Genomic DNA, 16,289 nt, shown 5'->3' with positions numbered 1-16,289 from the left:
TATTCTAGTAAACCAACTTGTTTTCTTCAAGACGTTAAATCGTACAGCTGAAGGCCCTTGCTAAATCTCCAACTTTGTCGTTGGTGTAGCATTTATGATCTCTAGCACTGGTACCCCGTACGAAAATGTCAGATACAGGCCGGAATGAAAAATGCCGGTTCCGCCTGGACCCAAAATTGGGGCACCAGTTTGTATCCAGCCTGGAACCGCGCAGTTCCAGACACCGCAGTTCCAGACGGGATACAAACTGGTGCCCCAATTTTAGATCTAGGCGGAACTGGCTGTTTCCAATGATTCTGCAGAGTCACTGGTACCGCATGGTACCAACCGGTGCCCCATTTTCAGACCTAGGTGGTGCGCCGCCGGAATTCCCGCTGCGCTCACCACTGGACTCTATAAAAGTATTTCGTGCGATGCCTTTAGCCGTTACAAGCGAGATCGTCGCAATTTCAGACCAGGGCGGAAGATCCCGGGTCTGAAATCGAAACGATCTCTCGCTTTTAACGGCTAAGGGCATCGCGCGAAATACTTCTGCAGAGTCCAGTGGTGAGCACAGCGGGAATTCCGGGGGCGCACACGGTCGTCCAGACGTCGTCACCAATCACGGTGCACAGAACACACACACAGCACGCTTAAGCACAGCATTCATTGTTAAGCGCATCGGGAAGTTACGGCGGACAAACGGTATCCAAACTGTCCAAGTATTGTCACCAAGCACACCAGCGCATCCAGATGCTGAGCCAAAGTGCAATGGGTCAGCAGCTTCATACTATCTGAAGATTCAAAGCCCAGGTCAGTGGGTATCCATGTATGGCAACGATGGGCGCGTTAGTACCCGTGTGCTGGCAGCGCGAACGTCGCCGTCGGGCGAGCGCCGGCCGACAGTTCGACGAGAAAGACCCGAAACTCTCGGAGCGCTGCCGCCGACTGCGACAGACAAAGCGAGGCCCGGAGAACGTTCGCTCGCAGCGCCTACGTACACTCGTAGTCTGGGGCCCGCTATTGGGCCACCTATAACCGTGACAAGCGAGATCCAACTTGTCGCGGCTCCATAGCTGTGACAAGTTGGGTCTTGTGTCACGGCTGTATTGCCATGACATTATGTCACGACTTTGTAGCCGTCACAAGTTGGATCTCGTGTCATGGCTATATTGCCGTGACATTGTGTGACATAAAATGTCACCGCAATGCAGCCGTGACATTATATCTATTTTCTCACGGCTTTATAGTTGTGACATGTCAAGTCAATACAGGCGGCCCATTTTTAGCCGGCCCGTTGAAGATAGCCGTCCAAATTGCTGTCCTTTTAGAGCCGGCTGTTTCTACACTTTGCAGCACCCACGCGTAAGGAAGAACAAGAACAACGACTCAGACAGTTACAAACCCATTTAAATTAAATCTAGTGTTCCACTTTACCTAGCCCATACTAATAAAAACAACACACTCAACCACTTATGTAAACTAAAATGAGTGTACAGGGTTTACACTTAAAACATAAACTTAGAAAACAAACGCTTTTTGACCTTAAATAACATGATTAAAAAAGAAACAATAACATAATTGTTGAAAGTAGATGTTTTTCAACAGGTTAGTCTGTCAACACGAAAAATATAATGTTGGCGTCTATTTCAGCCAGGGAAATGGTGCTTGATAAAAACCACAATCAAATACTCAGACCTCCAGAACAGTATAAAAAACGGTAATCAGTTATTGAACGAATTGTATATATTTTCGTCACATAAAAGTTACATGCACAGAAATATTTAGCACTTCCTTCCCTGGTTCTAAGATTACCACACGGTCAGCCTGAGCCAGACTTGGACGTAGTTCATCTACTCTACTCAAGCTACTGTAGTTCAACTACTTTTCCGAGTAACTTGGTAACTTTCAATTACAACTTTATTTGGGTAATTACTAGTTTAATTTAACTCCGTTTTTCAGGTAACTTCTACTTAAACTATACTAACTACTTTCGAAATCGAGTGCTAACTTTGCTCATCACAAAAGTTAAGCGCAGAAATAAATAAGATGCCGGCAGATGAGGTGGTATTCTCGAACAAGGGGCCCCCTGACAGTCCGTTCCCACGCACTTATACTCGGCAGCCCTAGAAACCGCATCACAGGCGTCCTTGGGCCAAGGTCGCGACGGCAGACATGTACAAATTACTCAAAAAAGGTAGTTAAGTTACTGAGTATCGACGTTAAAAGTAATTGGAGTAGAGTAGAAATTACGCATTTGTAATAGTAATTGAGTAAACTACTAACTACTGTAAAATGTAGCGAGTTACTTTAAAGTTACTTTCGAAGTTACTTTTTTATATTTTTGTGGTAGCGAAATGAACAGCAGTTTTGATCAATGAAAAACCCTGCGAGCCTAAAATAAATGCAGACTATTTATGGCTTGCGTTTTCGCCAAAATAGTTTATTCGCTCGCAGAAGCAATTGACTTTCAAAGTTCTTGATAGGAGAGTTTTCCCCTTTTCCTTCTAAGGACCTCCCCAGCCAAGCTAAATAGACGTTCCACCGACGGGCTGGATGGAACGGCATGTTGAATTTGAGAAACAGGCTGTCCAGGGTCGTGTAAGCGAGTGTCAGCATCTTAGGTGTCCATGACTAAACACGGGAGGGTTGCCTCGGGTAGATTGTCTTTTATAACAAACTTTCCTCCTTTTTTCTTTTTTCTTCGTCAAGTTGAGATTGTTATGACTGGTCCCTCTTTATTCCGACGTCGTTCTGAGAGTACACTGAGCGAGTGCACCAGACCGTCAAGGGTTCAAGTCTCGCGCCACGACGATGAGATCATCCGAACGACTGCGCCTCCCGCTGTAGTGCTAGTGCTACGCTACTGAAAAAAAATTGTATTGGTTTAACAGAAGATGAAAAGAAGTATACTTCGCCGCTGACGCCGGGTCCAACAAAATGATCTCCTAGGGTAACTCGCAATCCTCGCCGGCGACTACAATATTCTGATGCGCCTGGCACGCCTGACAAGTAAATCGTTTTTAACAAAAAAGCGGTCTCCCAGGCATGGATGGTCGGAAGGACGCGAAGGATTACATGAACAAGCATCGTCGTTCGTATACAGTTGCAGCTGTAAGCGGGAACGTGCTCTCATGAACGGATTATCCGTGCCAGGGTTTGTGCGCGGGGGAGTCCGGCTTTGCAAAGGCGTATGCGCTGACGACAAGGCGACCATAGGAACAGGCGCCCAGCTGCGAGGTCATTCCAGTGGCGCCTCCCGTGGAACCTACCGCTTGAGTCAGAACTCCACTAAAGACAGACAACACGAAAACAACTCTCGGAGTGTCCCCGTCTTTCACGGTTGCAGCTGGAAATGCGGCGCCTGCGTGCATTACCGGATTAGGTCAATACCCGACCAAGGCTTGTTTAGCATCTCTTCCTGCGTTTGTGCGTGCCGGTGTTATATTTTGGCTGCTCGTCGCCACCTTGGCCCAAGGACACCTTCCCGAACAAGGGGGCCCCTCCCCCTTGTTCGGGAATGCCACTTTATCTGCCGGCGTCTTATTCATTTCTGCGCTCAAACGTTCGTGATGGGCAAAATTAGCACTATATAATTTCGAAAGTAGTTAGTAATTTGAGTAGAAGTTACCTGAAAAAAGTAGTTAAATTAAACTACTAATTACCCAAATCAAGTTGTAATTGAAAGTTACCAAGTTACTCGAAAAAGTAGTTAAACTACAGTAGTTTGAGTAGAGTAGTTGAACTACGTCCAAGTCTGGGACACAGGAAGGGATTCTTAACAAGCCTTGGTCGGGTATTGACCTAATCCGGTAATGCACGCAGGCACCGCGCCTCGAGCTGCAACCGTGAAAGACGGGGACACTCCCAGGTTTGTTGTTGTTTTCATGTTGTCTGCCCTTAGTGAGTTCTGTCTCAAGTGGTTTGAAGGTTACACGGGAGGCGCCACAGGGATAACCTTGCAGCTGGGCGCCTGTTCCCATGATCGCCTCGTCGTCAGCGCACACTCCCTTGCAAAGCCGGACTCCCCCGCGCACAAACACAGACACGGATAATCCGTTCATGGCAGCACGCTCCCGCTTCCAGCTGCAACTGTACGAGCAACAATGCTTGTTCACGTAGCTCAACTACGCGTCTTTCCGACCTTCCACGCCAGGGAGACCTTTTCTTTGTTGAAAACGATTTACTTGTCAAGCGTGTCAGGTGCGCCAGGAAATCCTAGTCGCCGGCGAGGATTGCGAGTCACCCTTGGGGGACCCTTTCGTTGGACCAAGCGTCAGCGGTGAAGTACGTATACTTCGTTTTATCTTCTGTTAAACCAAACAATTTTTTTTCAGTAGTGTAGCACTAGTAATGTAACGAAATGCGCAGTCGTCCGGATGATCTCATCGTCATTGCGCGAGACTTGAACACTTGACGGTCAGGTGCACTCGCTCAGCGTACTCTCCGAACGTCGTGAGAATAAAGAGAAGCCAATCATAACAATCTCGATTTGCCGAAGAAAAAAGAAAAACAATTAGAAGAGCTGGTTATAAAAGTCCCTCTAGCCGAGGCAAACCCTACATGTTTCGTCACGGACACCCAAGATGCCGACACCCCCTTACCCGACCCTGCACAGCCTGTTTCTCAAACTCAACGCTACCGTTCCATCCAACGCGTCGGTGGAACGCCGTTTTAGTATGGCTGGGGACGTCTTTAGGTGGAAAAGGAAAAAACTCTCGTATCAAGAACTTTAAAAGTCAATTGCTTCAGCGAGCGAATAAACTATTTTGTGAAAACGTAAACCATAAAATGACAGCATTTATTTTGGGCTTGATGGGTCATTGACGAATCAAAAATTCAAAACTGCTGTTTATTTTGCTACCACAAAAATATAAAAAAGTAACTTCGGAAGTAACTTCAAAGTAACTCGCTACTTTTTTACAGTAGTTAGTAGTTTACTCAATTGCTATTACAAATGCGTAATTTTATTCTACTCCAATTACTTTTGGCGTCGATACTCAGTAACTTAACTTAATTACCTTTTTTGAGTAATTTGTACATGTCTGGCCTGAGCGCATTCCAAACCCATATGTGAGATCTTGTTTAATTATATGTTAAATAATAAATAACGTTACATAAATAAAAATTTATATAACGTGTATAAAAACGAATATACACCTTGATTATGTTTGTCACGACCCTGAAGTGACAGTTAAAGCGGAAGATGGAGAGTTTTACCGCTCCTTCGGCAAGCCCGTTACTTTGAGGGTAATGGTGACTCGAGGTTATGTGAGAGAAGTTGTACTGCTGCGCAAACTTTGAAAACTCAGAATGGCACGTCTTGACCCGTACGAAAATGACAGATCGGAATGGTTCCAGTTCGGATCCGCGCGATTCTGGGAGTAACCAGTCGGATCCACGGAGACGCAAACCACTGGAATCGCACGGTGTTCGGTGGATCCGATCCGCTCTCCTTGTTCCAGTAGAGTCTGCTCGCAGCCAGCGGGCGCAAACATGCGTGACTGGAGGAGGGGAGTGGTGGGGGGCTGAGGGGGGGGGGGGGGGGGGGCGGGCGGGGGCGGGGAGTTTTTGCGGTTTCTCGCAGGTCACGTGTTAGGGACAGGCGCATCCGCTACGCGGGCGCTGCGAGCGGGCGTTCTCCGCGCGCACGCCTGGTTTTGTCTGTTGTCCGTTGCAGTCGGCGGCAGCGCAGCGCCGAAAGTTTAGTCAGTTTAGTTTTGCTCTTCGCTCTCATCGGACTGTCAGTCGGCGCTCGCCCGGCGGCGACGTTCGCGCTGCGGGCGCACGGATACTGACGCGCCCATCGTTGCCCTGGATGGATACCCACTGACCTCGGCTTTGAATCTTTATATAGTGTGAAGCTGCCGACCCATTGCACTTTGGTTCGGCATCTGGATGCGCTTGACGCTGGTGTGCTTGGTAAAATACTTGCACAACTCGGATACCGCTTGCCGCCGGAACTTCCCGATGCACTCCAACACTGGATACTGTGCTTGTGCGTGCTGTGTGTGTGTGTGTTCTGTGTACCGTGTTTGGTGACGACGCGCGCCTTGCATTGTCTGTTGCAGTCGGCGGCAGCGCTTCGATAGTTTCGGTTTTTCTCCGCTCCCATAGGACTGTCAGTCGGCGCTCGTCCGGCGGCGATATTTGCGCTGCGGGCGCACGAAGAATATGAACTTTCAAAGGATCAGAAAGGAGTGCGCCGAACAGTTGTGGCTGAAAGGAAAAGTCGCTGGGGAATCAACAGTCCTTGTAGTTGTTTACTTATAAACAGGGACAGATGCTAAAGAGGAAAACAGAAAAATGATTGATTGCATATCAAGAGACATTAGTGAGCTAGGGGAAGGCTCTGAAATAATTATTATGGGAGACAGGAATGCCCATATCAAGGGTCTGGATGGGTATACGGACTCAACTGGGAGCATATTACTAGAACTGGTAGAAAACCATGACTTAGTTCTATGTAATACCAGTCAGACGTGTGACGGGCACATAACGTGGGAAACTTGCAATCTACATTTAACTATAGATTACGTACTCATATCACACAAAATATATGGTAAGTTACAAGTAATGAAAATAGATGAAGAAGGTTCCAAAAGTCTTTGTAGTGATCACAAACATATTAAGCTGAATTTCGCCAGAGAAGTAAATGCCTAAACTAGACAACATAATTCAAAGCAAACTTTCTGCACCGACAAAGAGTTGGAAATAGCTGCTGAAAGAATAGAGGAAGCAGTTTCAGGGCAACGGTATACAGATTGGACCTATGAGAGCCTAACCAGGCTTTTTGCTCTGGAACTAGACAACGTTCAAAGTAAACGAAAGTGGAAGCAAGGACAGACCAAAAAGCTGGTGCGACAAAGAAGCAAGCGATACAAAAACGTCAAGAAGCCTTTAGAGAACACAGGTATTCCAAGCGCAGTAAGGATTCAGAAACGTAAGTAAAAAGAAAATGGGACACTTTTATAACATGTCGCCGAGAGGCATCCGGTTTGATCAATGCGAAAATTCAGAGAAAGGGTGAGGAATGGATGATTAATGTAAGCAAGAAAGATAGAAACGCAGCCAAGAAGTTTTGGGAGCACTTGAACTCACTTGGTGAAACGACGCAAGCTAGACAAAGGTTCATACTCTCGCATCAGGGAGATCAATTAGAGGGACATGATCCAATACGATATATAGGAGCAGTAATTGAGGAGAAATTTCGGGAACGGGTACATGTGGAAGATAGGAGAACCGAAGAAAGTAGCAGTCCAGCGTGTAACATCGCGGTTTTTGGACAAAGAGAATGGGAAAAGGCGGAATGAAGAGTCCCTAGTGGCACGTCGACAGGCACAGATGGCATCCCTATCAAGCTGGTGAATAATTTGGGTCCTAAATCTAAGGCAAAACTAAGGGAGGTAGTGAGCACTACGATAACAAAAGGAAATATTCCAGATGAATGGAGGCTTAGTAGGATGAGTATGATATATAAGGGAAAGGGAGATAAGTCTGATATTAGGAATTATCGTCCCATAACCGTGACACCAGTTATTTACAGGTTGGTAATGCAGATTATACAGAACAGACTGAAGGAATGGGTAGATTGCGAGGGCGTACTGGGCGAGTTACAGAACGGGTTTCGGAAACAAAGAAGGTTAGGGGACAATATATTTTCTCTAACACAGTGTATAGAAATAGCGTAAAAAAAAAAAAAAAGACAACTCTGTCTGGCATTTCTGGATATCAAGGGTGCCTATGTTAATGTGAACCAAAGGAACCAGTGGGACATAGTGGAGGGCTTAAACCTAGATAAAGGACTAACAGCCATATTAAGGAACATTTACAACGATAATAAAGTGATCATAACATGGGAAGGAAAGGCGACGGGGAGAATAGAGATAAGACGAGGCCTTAGGCACGGGTGCCCGTTATCGCCTTTACTGTTTATGTTGTATCTGAGAGGATTGGATGATAGACTACAGAAGAGTGGGCTTGGATTCGACCTTTTGTACAGTAAGCTAGGCCAAAGAAATTGAGCAATCCTTACTGGGATTGATGCATCCGGATGATATCGTACTAATGGCTAACAACAGGACAGAGTTGTAGGAATTAATGAGCATCTGTGGTAAGGAAGGAGAGGAATGAGGTTTAGAATTCAATAGTGAAAAATCAGCAGTCATGATTTTTAACGATGATGAAGTTAAGAGGCTGAAGATACAGAATATTACAGTTGAGAGAGCATGTCATCTCGCCCGCGCGAATGTTGCTCACTGCTTCCCTTGCGGGCCGCTCGTTGCCGGCTGGGCGGTCTCCGTCGGGTAATGGCGGAGGCCGCCACACACCTACTCCCGTTCCGTTGGTGTTAGGTCACTGGAGGGAAGCCATACGCTCGCGAGAGCTTCATTGTCATTCATGTTGACAAATTCGACAAAACAACCGCGTTACCGTGCTGCTCTACCCCACCGCGGTAACCAAAGTCTCGATCTCCTAAATACTACCGATACCGACTATTGACACCTGACGTCGTTCCCCACGTCACCTCCGGTTTTGGAAGCCCAGATATGAGAATGGAGATAGTTCAGTTTCGGTTTCTTCTGTTCTTTCGTAGGCACAAAAATAGGCGTCACAAATGTCTACAAAAAATTAGGCAGCGTGCTAGGTTCCTAAGAATCCTGAAAACACCATTTACAAAAATTAAAGAAAATCGTCTTCATTCTCTCTTTAAGGGATACAGAACTCTAAAATAAAGATATGTAATTGCCTGACTCGGATGTCACAAAAGAACTTTCCGCGAACAGTGCATTCAGCCTAATTACGTTGTGATATACACCTTTAGTTAGGACTGAAAATTAAATTAACGCCCATATCAAGGCATATACTCAAAAATAAAACTATTATGTGTAGCGACGCTATTAATCTACACGTGATGTTTTTCATGATAAAGGGACGATATGCGAGCATAAAGGCCTGTTCACACATGCAGCGGAGCGCTACAAGCATAGCGCTGACCTCGTGCTGAGCACGTGCCGACGGGAGCGTTCACCAGCTTTGTACCGCACCGTCAAAACTGTTGCTCATGGCATACAATAAGTACCAGACGGCACGTGAGCAGCGCTACATCAGCGCTTCGCTGCATGTGAGAACCGGCCGTAAAACCCCAGCTTTCTCGTATAAGCTGAAATAATCTGTGTCGCTCAGTGAAGCCAGCACACTGGACAGGCTCAGCAACCGATATCCCAGAACGCATGTTTGACCCTCAATATATTTCCGCCATCTTGAAAAAGAACGAGTGGTGCCCCCTAGAGACAGTAGGAGTCGCTAACCGCTGTGAATGGTATAAACCTGTGTAGGGCAGTCTAAAGTCGCACAGTATTTTTTCAGAAAAACGAGGGGGGGGGGGGGGGGGAGGGGGAGGGGGAGGACCAGCTCATTCACGAGACGCCTATACATTATCACAGGTAGGAAGCCTGCGCTGGGACGAGGGACGACTGAAAAGGAACTTAGCTACAGTTTTTATTTTGTCCATATTAGTAAAGCAAGAACAAAACTTATGTGTCACGCATATCTTTAAATACCTGTCGTCGGGAGGCGCTCCTGCGCTTTGAATGGATAGGATATTGTAGAATATTATTCAGATTCAAGCTTTTAGACGCCTAACAACATAAAATTAGTTCCACCTCTCACATTTCCATTCCTGCCTGCAGAAAATATTTAATTCTTCCTAAAAAAAACCTTACTGCGCTTTCTATAATAATTATGTTTGCATATATAAAAGAAACGTGCTAGCTAGATAGCAAAAACGTTCCTCTTTTAGAAACGAAACTGAGATCATAAATGTCAGCTTTTATCCTTGGATCTTCCACGCGCACATTTACCACAAATATACGCCTTGGCGCTCGTAAAAGTGTCCACAGAAACTTTTAGTAGGCCGTACGATAGAGCTCCGCGTTCAAAAGCTCGTTCCAGGGACGGCTTTAAAAAGGGGGGAGGGAGGGGCAGAGGCCAGCGGGTCCAGCGGTCACGTGCTCAATCCACGCTTCGAAGTGACGGCACGAGCTCCTGCTCTCAAAGCGCAGTTTCTAGAATACAGTGAAATAAAAGTATCTGTGGATTGATAACGCGCCAGTTAGGCCCGCAATCCACAAAGCGTAAGGTCTACTAAAACTATTTTAATCAATGCCATCCTGGCCGCTATTCCAGGTATCTTCAGAACACTTTAAAGTGAGATAAAGTTTCACGAGATACAAGATTGGCCTTTACAGCCAACTAAGTTTCGTTATACTTATAATTAAACTGAATACGGAGGAAGGTTTTCCGACTCACGCGTGAAATATTACCTGCCTCAAATCGAGAGAACAATGGGAAGAGCGCTCGTAAATTCCGTCTACCACGAAATGCTGAAGGTTTTCAAGCCTTTATTTAGTCGTTCTCCCCGACTAAAATGCAAGATCGCCACAAGCTTCTCGGTGAGACTGTCAAGCAAGTTGAACTCCAGCAATGAACACCTTCATCCCTTTTCTCCTCTCGGCGTTGCTCATGGCCTCACTCACTCAAGTAAGTGTGTCGGACGTTGTCGGTTATCTGAATAATATTTGCGACCGCGGCAAGACATAGGGCACCTAACGTACCAAAAAAAAAAAAAGATTTTTTTTTTGCCATTTCTGCTTTTCTTGTGGTTTGCGTGACTGAATATTGTCGGCCGCTGGCGCGATAGCCGCCGAAGTAAAGCGAGGAACGTTTCGTTGGTTGTGTCTAAAGCAACGAAAATGGCAGGAACGACAGACCTCAGGGAAAGTCACGACGCCTAATGGGCTTAAAAATTAGGTGCGCCTTACATTGCATGACTGTCGTTAGTGTCCTATCAGCGTGTTGGATAGGTCGCACGGAAAGCATCCTACGCAGCCGGCGTCATCCAGACAATTGCAAGTTTCAGAATTCGGAATACCAGCAAAAGCAAGCAATGTGCGCTTGCGTTAGCGTTGCGTGTTTTGCGTTTAGAGTGCGCGGTGCCCCAGACTGCGTCTTGAATTGGCGAATGGCGAAGGCGCGTATGCGCAGCGGAGAGCACGCAACTCAAACGCAAACACACAAAGGTTGCGTTTGTACGCAAAACCAAAACTCTCGATTGTGCTTTCATCGTTCATCAACGCAGTATGAGGTCACTAGGTAGTCCTCTGATCACCACCCTGAAAAAGGCCAAACCTCTGAGAGCTCCATCGCTTACGCCAACACCCTGCGGCGAGGGCGTTCTTGCGTTAGAACGCCGGCGTTCGGCGTTCCAACGCGTTCGACGAGTGCATCGGAGATAAAGGCTGCCCCTGTCTGTCCAAGCCAATGGAGGCTTGAGGGACGGGACCCGCCAGTCAAGCGGAGAGGTACTACACTGCAATGTATCATTCCATTGCGTGTATGTTTACACAGCCGTAAGCAGACATTTATCAGTAATTTAGTAACGTAATATTTACATATTTTCAAGCGTAATCTTAAAGTAATTTTCTTACATTTTTTACGTAACGAATTCCATGTAATCCGTTACATTTCTTTTCAGGACCAACCCCCCCCCCCCCCCTTTTCTTAAGAAAGTTTTTTTCTTTTTTTTTTTTTTTGGTACAGTCGAGCGCAGTGACACTGTCACGCGAATTGACCAGCGCAAAGGAAGTCTTGGCACTCTTCAGTTCCGCAAAGCCTTTTTTTCAATACCTCGCTGGAACGTGGTACCCCACCACTGAAACGCAGGGCTGCAAGCGGATCCACGCATGACCGTAATCCTGGAAATGCCTGTGCAGAACCAGCGCCGGAGACGCAGCCGTTCAGCGACATTCTGCCACCCTCGATGTATTGTAGCAGAATCGTTTTGTCGAACGATCCAACGGCATTGTGCTTTGGATGGCACGTCAGGATGGAACCAGACGACGTGCCTGTCATAAAGCACATTACGTTCTCGGCATGTGCCGAAGCCACCGTGGCCACCGCTGCACAGGCGAGCGCATACCTTTGCACCATATATTGCCGAGGCATCAAAGTCGAAGAAATTTGAGTAAGTAGACGAGATGACGCCCTCTGGGCATTGAAAAAGACTGAGCAATTGCTTCTTTGCCCAGGCTATGGAATTGAGCCAGTAAGAGCTGGTCAGTGTGTCCAGTTTGGTTCCATGCACTTCGCAGAAAACTGCTGTGTGACAACACCTGACGAAGAGCTTGTTTACGATGCAAATATACAAAAAAGCTCATCCAAAAACCAGACGTACAGGCTCAAGAAAAAACGTCAAACGACATTTAAGCAACAGATTGCCAGGAAGTCCCTTCAGCTGTTCTGGGCGAAAAAAAGTCTAGAAAAAGCCCAAGAAAGTGTTGCAGAGCTTCGGGCAGTCACAGAAACAATTTCCAGCTCATTTTTGGAGGAGAATATCAGGAGCCTCTCACCAAAGCAGCGTCTTGCTGTAAGAACCTGTTTTGAGGCGGCATCCAGAAAATCAAGCAGAGGCATGGCGTACGACATGCAGTGGGTTCTGGAGTGCATTTTGATGCGCATGAGAAGCCCCCAACTCTACGAGTATGTTAGAAGACACAATATTCTTGCCTCGCTGAGCAAGTCGTGCCTGGACAAACACATACAGGGATTTAAAAGCATGTTTGGTTTCAACACCAGTGTGTTTTCAGCTTTGGAAAAGAAGACACGAGACATAGACGAGTTCAACTGCCATGGTGGTCTTGTGTATGACGAGATTAAGCTCTCGGAGAACATCAATTTGACGGCATCTGTTGAACTGAGTGGCATCGTTAACCTCGGTCCTTTCATGGAGGATAGCAGCGAGACAGCACTGACTGACCACGGCCTCGTCGTAGTATTTCAACCCTTTAAAGGCAAGTTAATTTAAATAAGTTTGTCGTGATGGCGATACGATTGTATACTTTTTTTGGTTGTTGTACATCCTAGAGCCTAGTCCACCTAGTAAAGTTTGCGATGTCATTTACAACATACTTGCTTCAGTGATGCCTAAGCCCTGATTTACATTTTTATATTTCTCACAGTGAAACATCTTATTGTTGCAGGAAAGTGGACACAAATCCTCGGAGTCTTTGCTTCCAGAGGCAATGTAAAGGCGCCTGTCCTCTCGAAGATTCTCCTGGAGGCTACGATACTGGCTGAAAAATCCGGCCTCTTCGTCGATTTCTGGGAAAGTGATGGTGCTCCCTGGAATCGCTGTCTCTGGAAGCTGCTCGACATCAAAGTTGGGTAATTTCCGTCCCAGAATTACAGTGAAAAGCTTTTTTTTTTTGCTTACCTCCTGTTATTCACAGAGATTCCTTACTTGTGCAGCTTCGTCTAAGGAAGTCACCTGCAAGGTTCCCCATCCTGTCGACACAGCAAGGAGCTTACACTTCATCTCTGATTTTCCTCATCTGATCAAATGCGTGCGGAATACCTTTGTCTCAAAAGGCGTACAGATTCCATGTGTTCATGCTCATGTTGATATCATCAAGGAGTCATGGAAAAGGGACAAGGAAGCATTGACGCTGAAAGTGATGCCACACACAACACAGACACATGTACAACCAAACACGTTTGAAAAAATCTGTGTGAATTTGGCTTTTCAACTGTTCAGTCAAGAGGTGTTAAAAGGGCTTTTCTTTTACAAAGGTGACTTGGAAAGAAGGTTTAGAACAACTGAGCCAACAGAGCAGTTTGTAAAGCTGATGGAGATGTTGATCTTCGTGATGTCATCCAGGATTCCGTCTAAGGGCCTTCGAGCCCAGTCAGGAAGTGCCCAGTTTTTGAAAAGGTTCAGTGCCTTCTTAAGTGAATGGGAAGAGCACGCTGCATGCCCAACACGCTGGTGGATTCCGAAGCGCAGGGACTGCTCTTGGACTCCGTGCGACTCTACAGAGCACACTGTCACTTCTGGGCTATCTGATTACCTCAGTGCACTACAGGTACTTGTTGACTGCAAACCTTAGTCAAGATAAACTAGAAAACATCTTTGGGATTATGCGACAATCCTTTGGATGTAATGACCACCCTCCCCTGAGCAGTTCTTGGTCAATATTAACAACCTAACTTTCTACAGCCTTGCAAGACCACCAAAAAATGGAAACTCGCCAGCTGAACTTGTAACTGCACTTTTGCAGCCATCTGATAACGGAAAAGAAAAGGCTGCTTGCGTAACAGCACTCATTGATGAACTGTTGGACGAGAAAGGTCTGGCTCATGCTGCAGTTCTGCTAAAAGAGCACAGTAGCCTGATTGACCACCACGTCTGTGTCGAAAAAAGAAGTGACAGTCGGCTGATATACTACGTAGCGGGTTATGTTGTCCGCAAAAACTCCGAAAAAATTCCCGTGCCCAGAATGTGCATCTTGCTTGAGTGTCCTGCTCCTGCAGGCCGAGTGCAATGACAACGCCTCATTGACGAGAGAATTCGATCATGGGGGTTTGCTGTACCCTTCAAAACCACTTGAGGCACTGGTGACCAGACTGGAAAACGCCTTCACTGTTTTCTTTACCAGGAGCAAGCTCCATGCTAAGAGCGTGATCTGTTTTCTGCGCTTCCTTCAGGGGCATGCGCTGCAGGAGGTTGGCTGCAGTGAGCATGGACGCTTGGTCACAGCAAATGTCATCAAATTCTATGCTCTGACCAGGATGCATTTCTTTGCTAAGGCTCTTAAAAAGGGTCGAGATTCCCAAAGGGAAAAGCAAAAATTGCTCAAAATGAGGCAAAGCCGGTGAGAACCGGACTGCAGTACTGGAGAGGCAGAGCACACTAAATAAATTCTTCGCGTACAAAGACCTGGAATAGACATTTAGCTTTGTGATGTTTTGTGTGGATGATTCGCAAGTTTGTATGCTGTTTTTTTTTTTCCTTGTGCGAATATACCTTTAACTTCATTTCCAAAGCAATAAGGAGATGAAGGGATTGTTTATTACACGCGCTGCGCTTGCTGGCTTCTGCAACGGTCGATTAGTAAAATAAAAATGAATGGCATGTTCCCCACGCTCTCGTCATCGTCTCATTTTAGCGATTTACTTCCAACCTTTCCTACATACAAGGCGAGCGCGTGCAGCAGATGCAACTACACTCGAGCGCTTCTCTTTTGCCCGTACCGCTCCGCGCGGTCTGTCTCCAGCGAGCTGTGGAGAACACCCGCCGAAGCAGAGAGGTTTTGCAAGACTCGTAGAGAAGTGGTCTTTATTTTTATATATATATATATATATATATATATGTGTGTGTGTATATGTGTGTGTGTGCGTGTGTGTGTGTGTGAAGATTAAACGATAGCGAGCGCTACAGCAGCCACACATTTACATCCGGAAACGCGTATCCCGTTGAAAATCGCGCGCCTACCGCCAAGCGACAGCGCGCCTGCAGAGCCGTGTATTGGGAGTGTTTGGCCAATAGGCGGAGCAGAGGCCGCCGCCAGCGCCGAGTATTCCCCCCGCGCTTAGAGCGCCTACTAAATTTGTGGCATAGCGTCGACCAATCTGGAGACCGCGACGTCACAATATTGCAAACGACATTTAAAGCGTGAAATAGAAGCGTTCAATCACGGCCTCTCTACTCCGTCTAACAAATGTCTGCACTAAAGACAAAGGCGCAGGTGCGTGAGCGTAGCTCAGCAAAACGCTCTTGTTTGTACGAGAATTCGTGCATAGGAGGCACTTTCCGAAGCCACTCGCTCGTGCCCATGCCTTTGTCTGCACTGCTGATGTTTGTGCAGATGGATTATAGGTGACAGTTCACTCTGGGCCGGCTTGCTAGAACAACGTCTAAGCTAAGACTAACTGAAAAAAAAAAAAGAAACCCAGTGGTGGGGCGCGCAAGCGTCTTGAGACGCAGAGTCCCGCTCAGCTCGTGCGCTGGCTTTGGCAGCGCTTTCTTTTCCCCGTCTCGGCTGAGACGCTGTTTCTAGCAAGTCGGCCCTGGTTTGGAGCGCACGTTCGTTTTTTCTACACTTGAATATTGGCGTGACTAAAACCTCACATGCACAAAGTTTTCAGTCCACCGAGAGCTAAACCTTTTCACTCTAGCGACGCTGAAACGGCTCAAATCAGTCGTGTCACATATTTAGAGCACACGACCACCGCTAGGGGCTGTTTCGCGGCATGTGGTTGGCCCCGAGATGCTCGCCTATTCAAACCAATGTATGGCCGAACTCTCTCAAAAAACGGCTCTGCGCGCCTGCAGGCAGCAGCGCCACCTGCCCGCGTCATCGCAAAATATTGCCGCTCATCGGCCGCGTTGACGACACTAGGAAACCCTTCCCAGCCTTTGTAGTACGTACGTGTGTCGTCGGCGGTAGGGGTGTCGCGATCCGGCCGCGGTT

At 46.8% G+C, this 16,289-nt stretch overlaps 1 pseudogene; it reads left to right on the top strand.

The window, feature by feature from the left end:
• Window positions 1-11,866: 11,866 nt before the first annotated feature.
• On the top strand, window positions 11,867-14,694 carry LOC121833570 (annotated as a pseudogene).
• The last annotated feature ends 1,595 nt before the right edge of the window (window positions 14,695-16,289 follow it).

Source organism: Ixodes scapularis, unplaced genomic scaffold, assembly GCF_016920785.2.
Source record: "Ixodes scapularis isolate PalLabHiFi unplaced genomic scaffold, ASM1692078v2 PGA_scaffold8__174_contigs__length_109621045, whole genome shotgun sequence".
NCBI classification, from domain to species: domain Eukaryota; kingdom Metazoa; phylum Arthropoda; class Arachnida; order Ixodida; family Ixodidae; genus Ixodes; species Ixodes scapularis.
The sequence above is the reverse complement of the archived record's forward strand: the minus strand, read 5'-3'. Positions and strand labels throughout refer to the sequence as shown.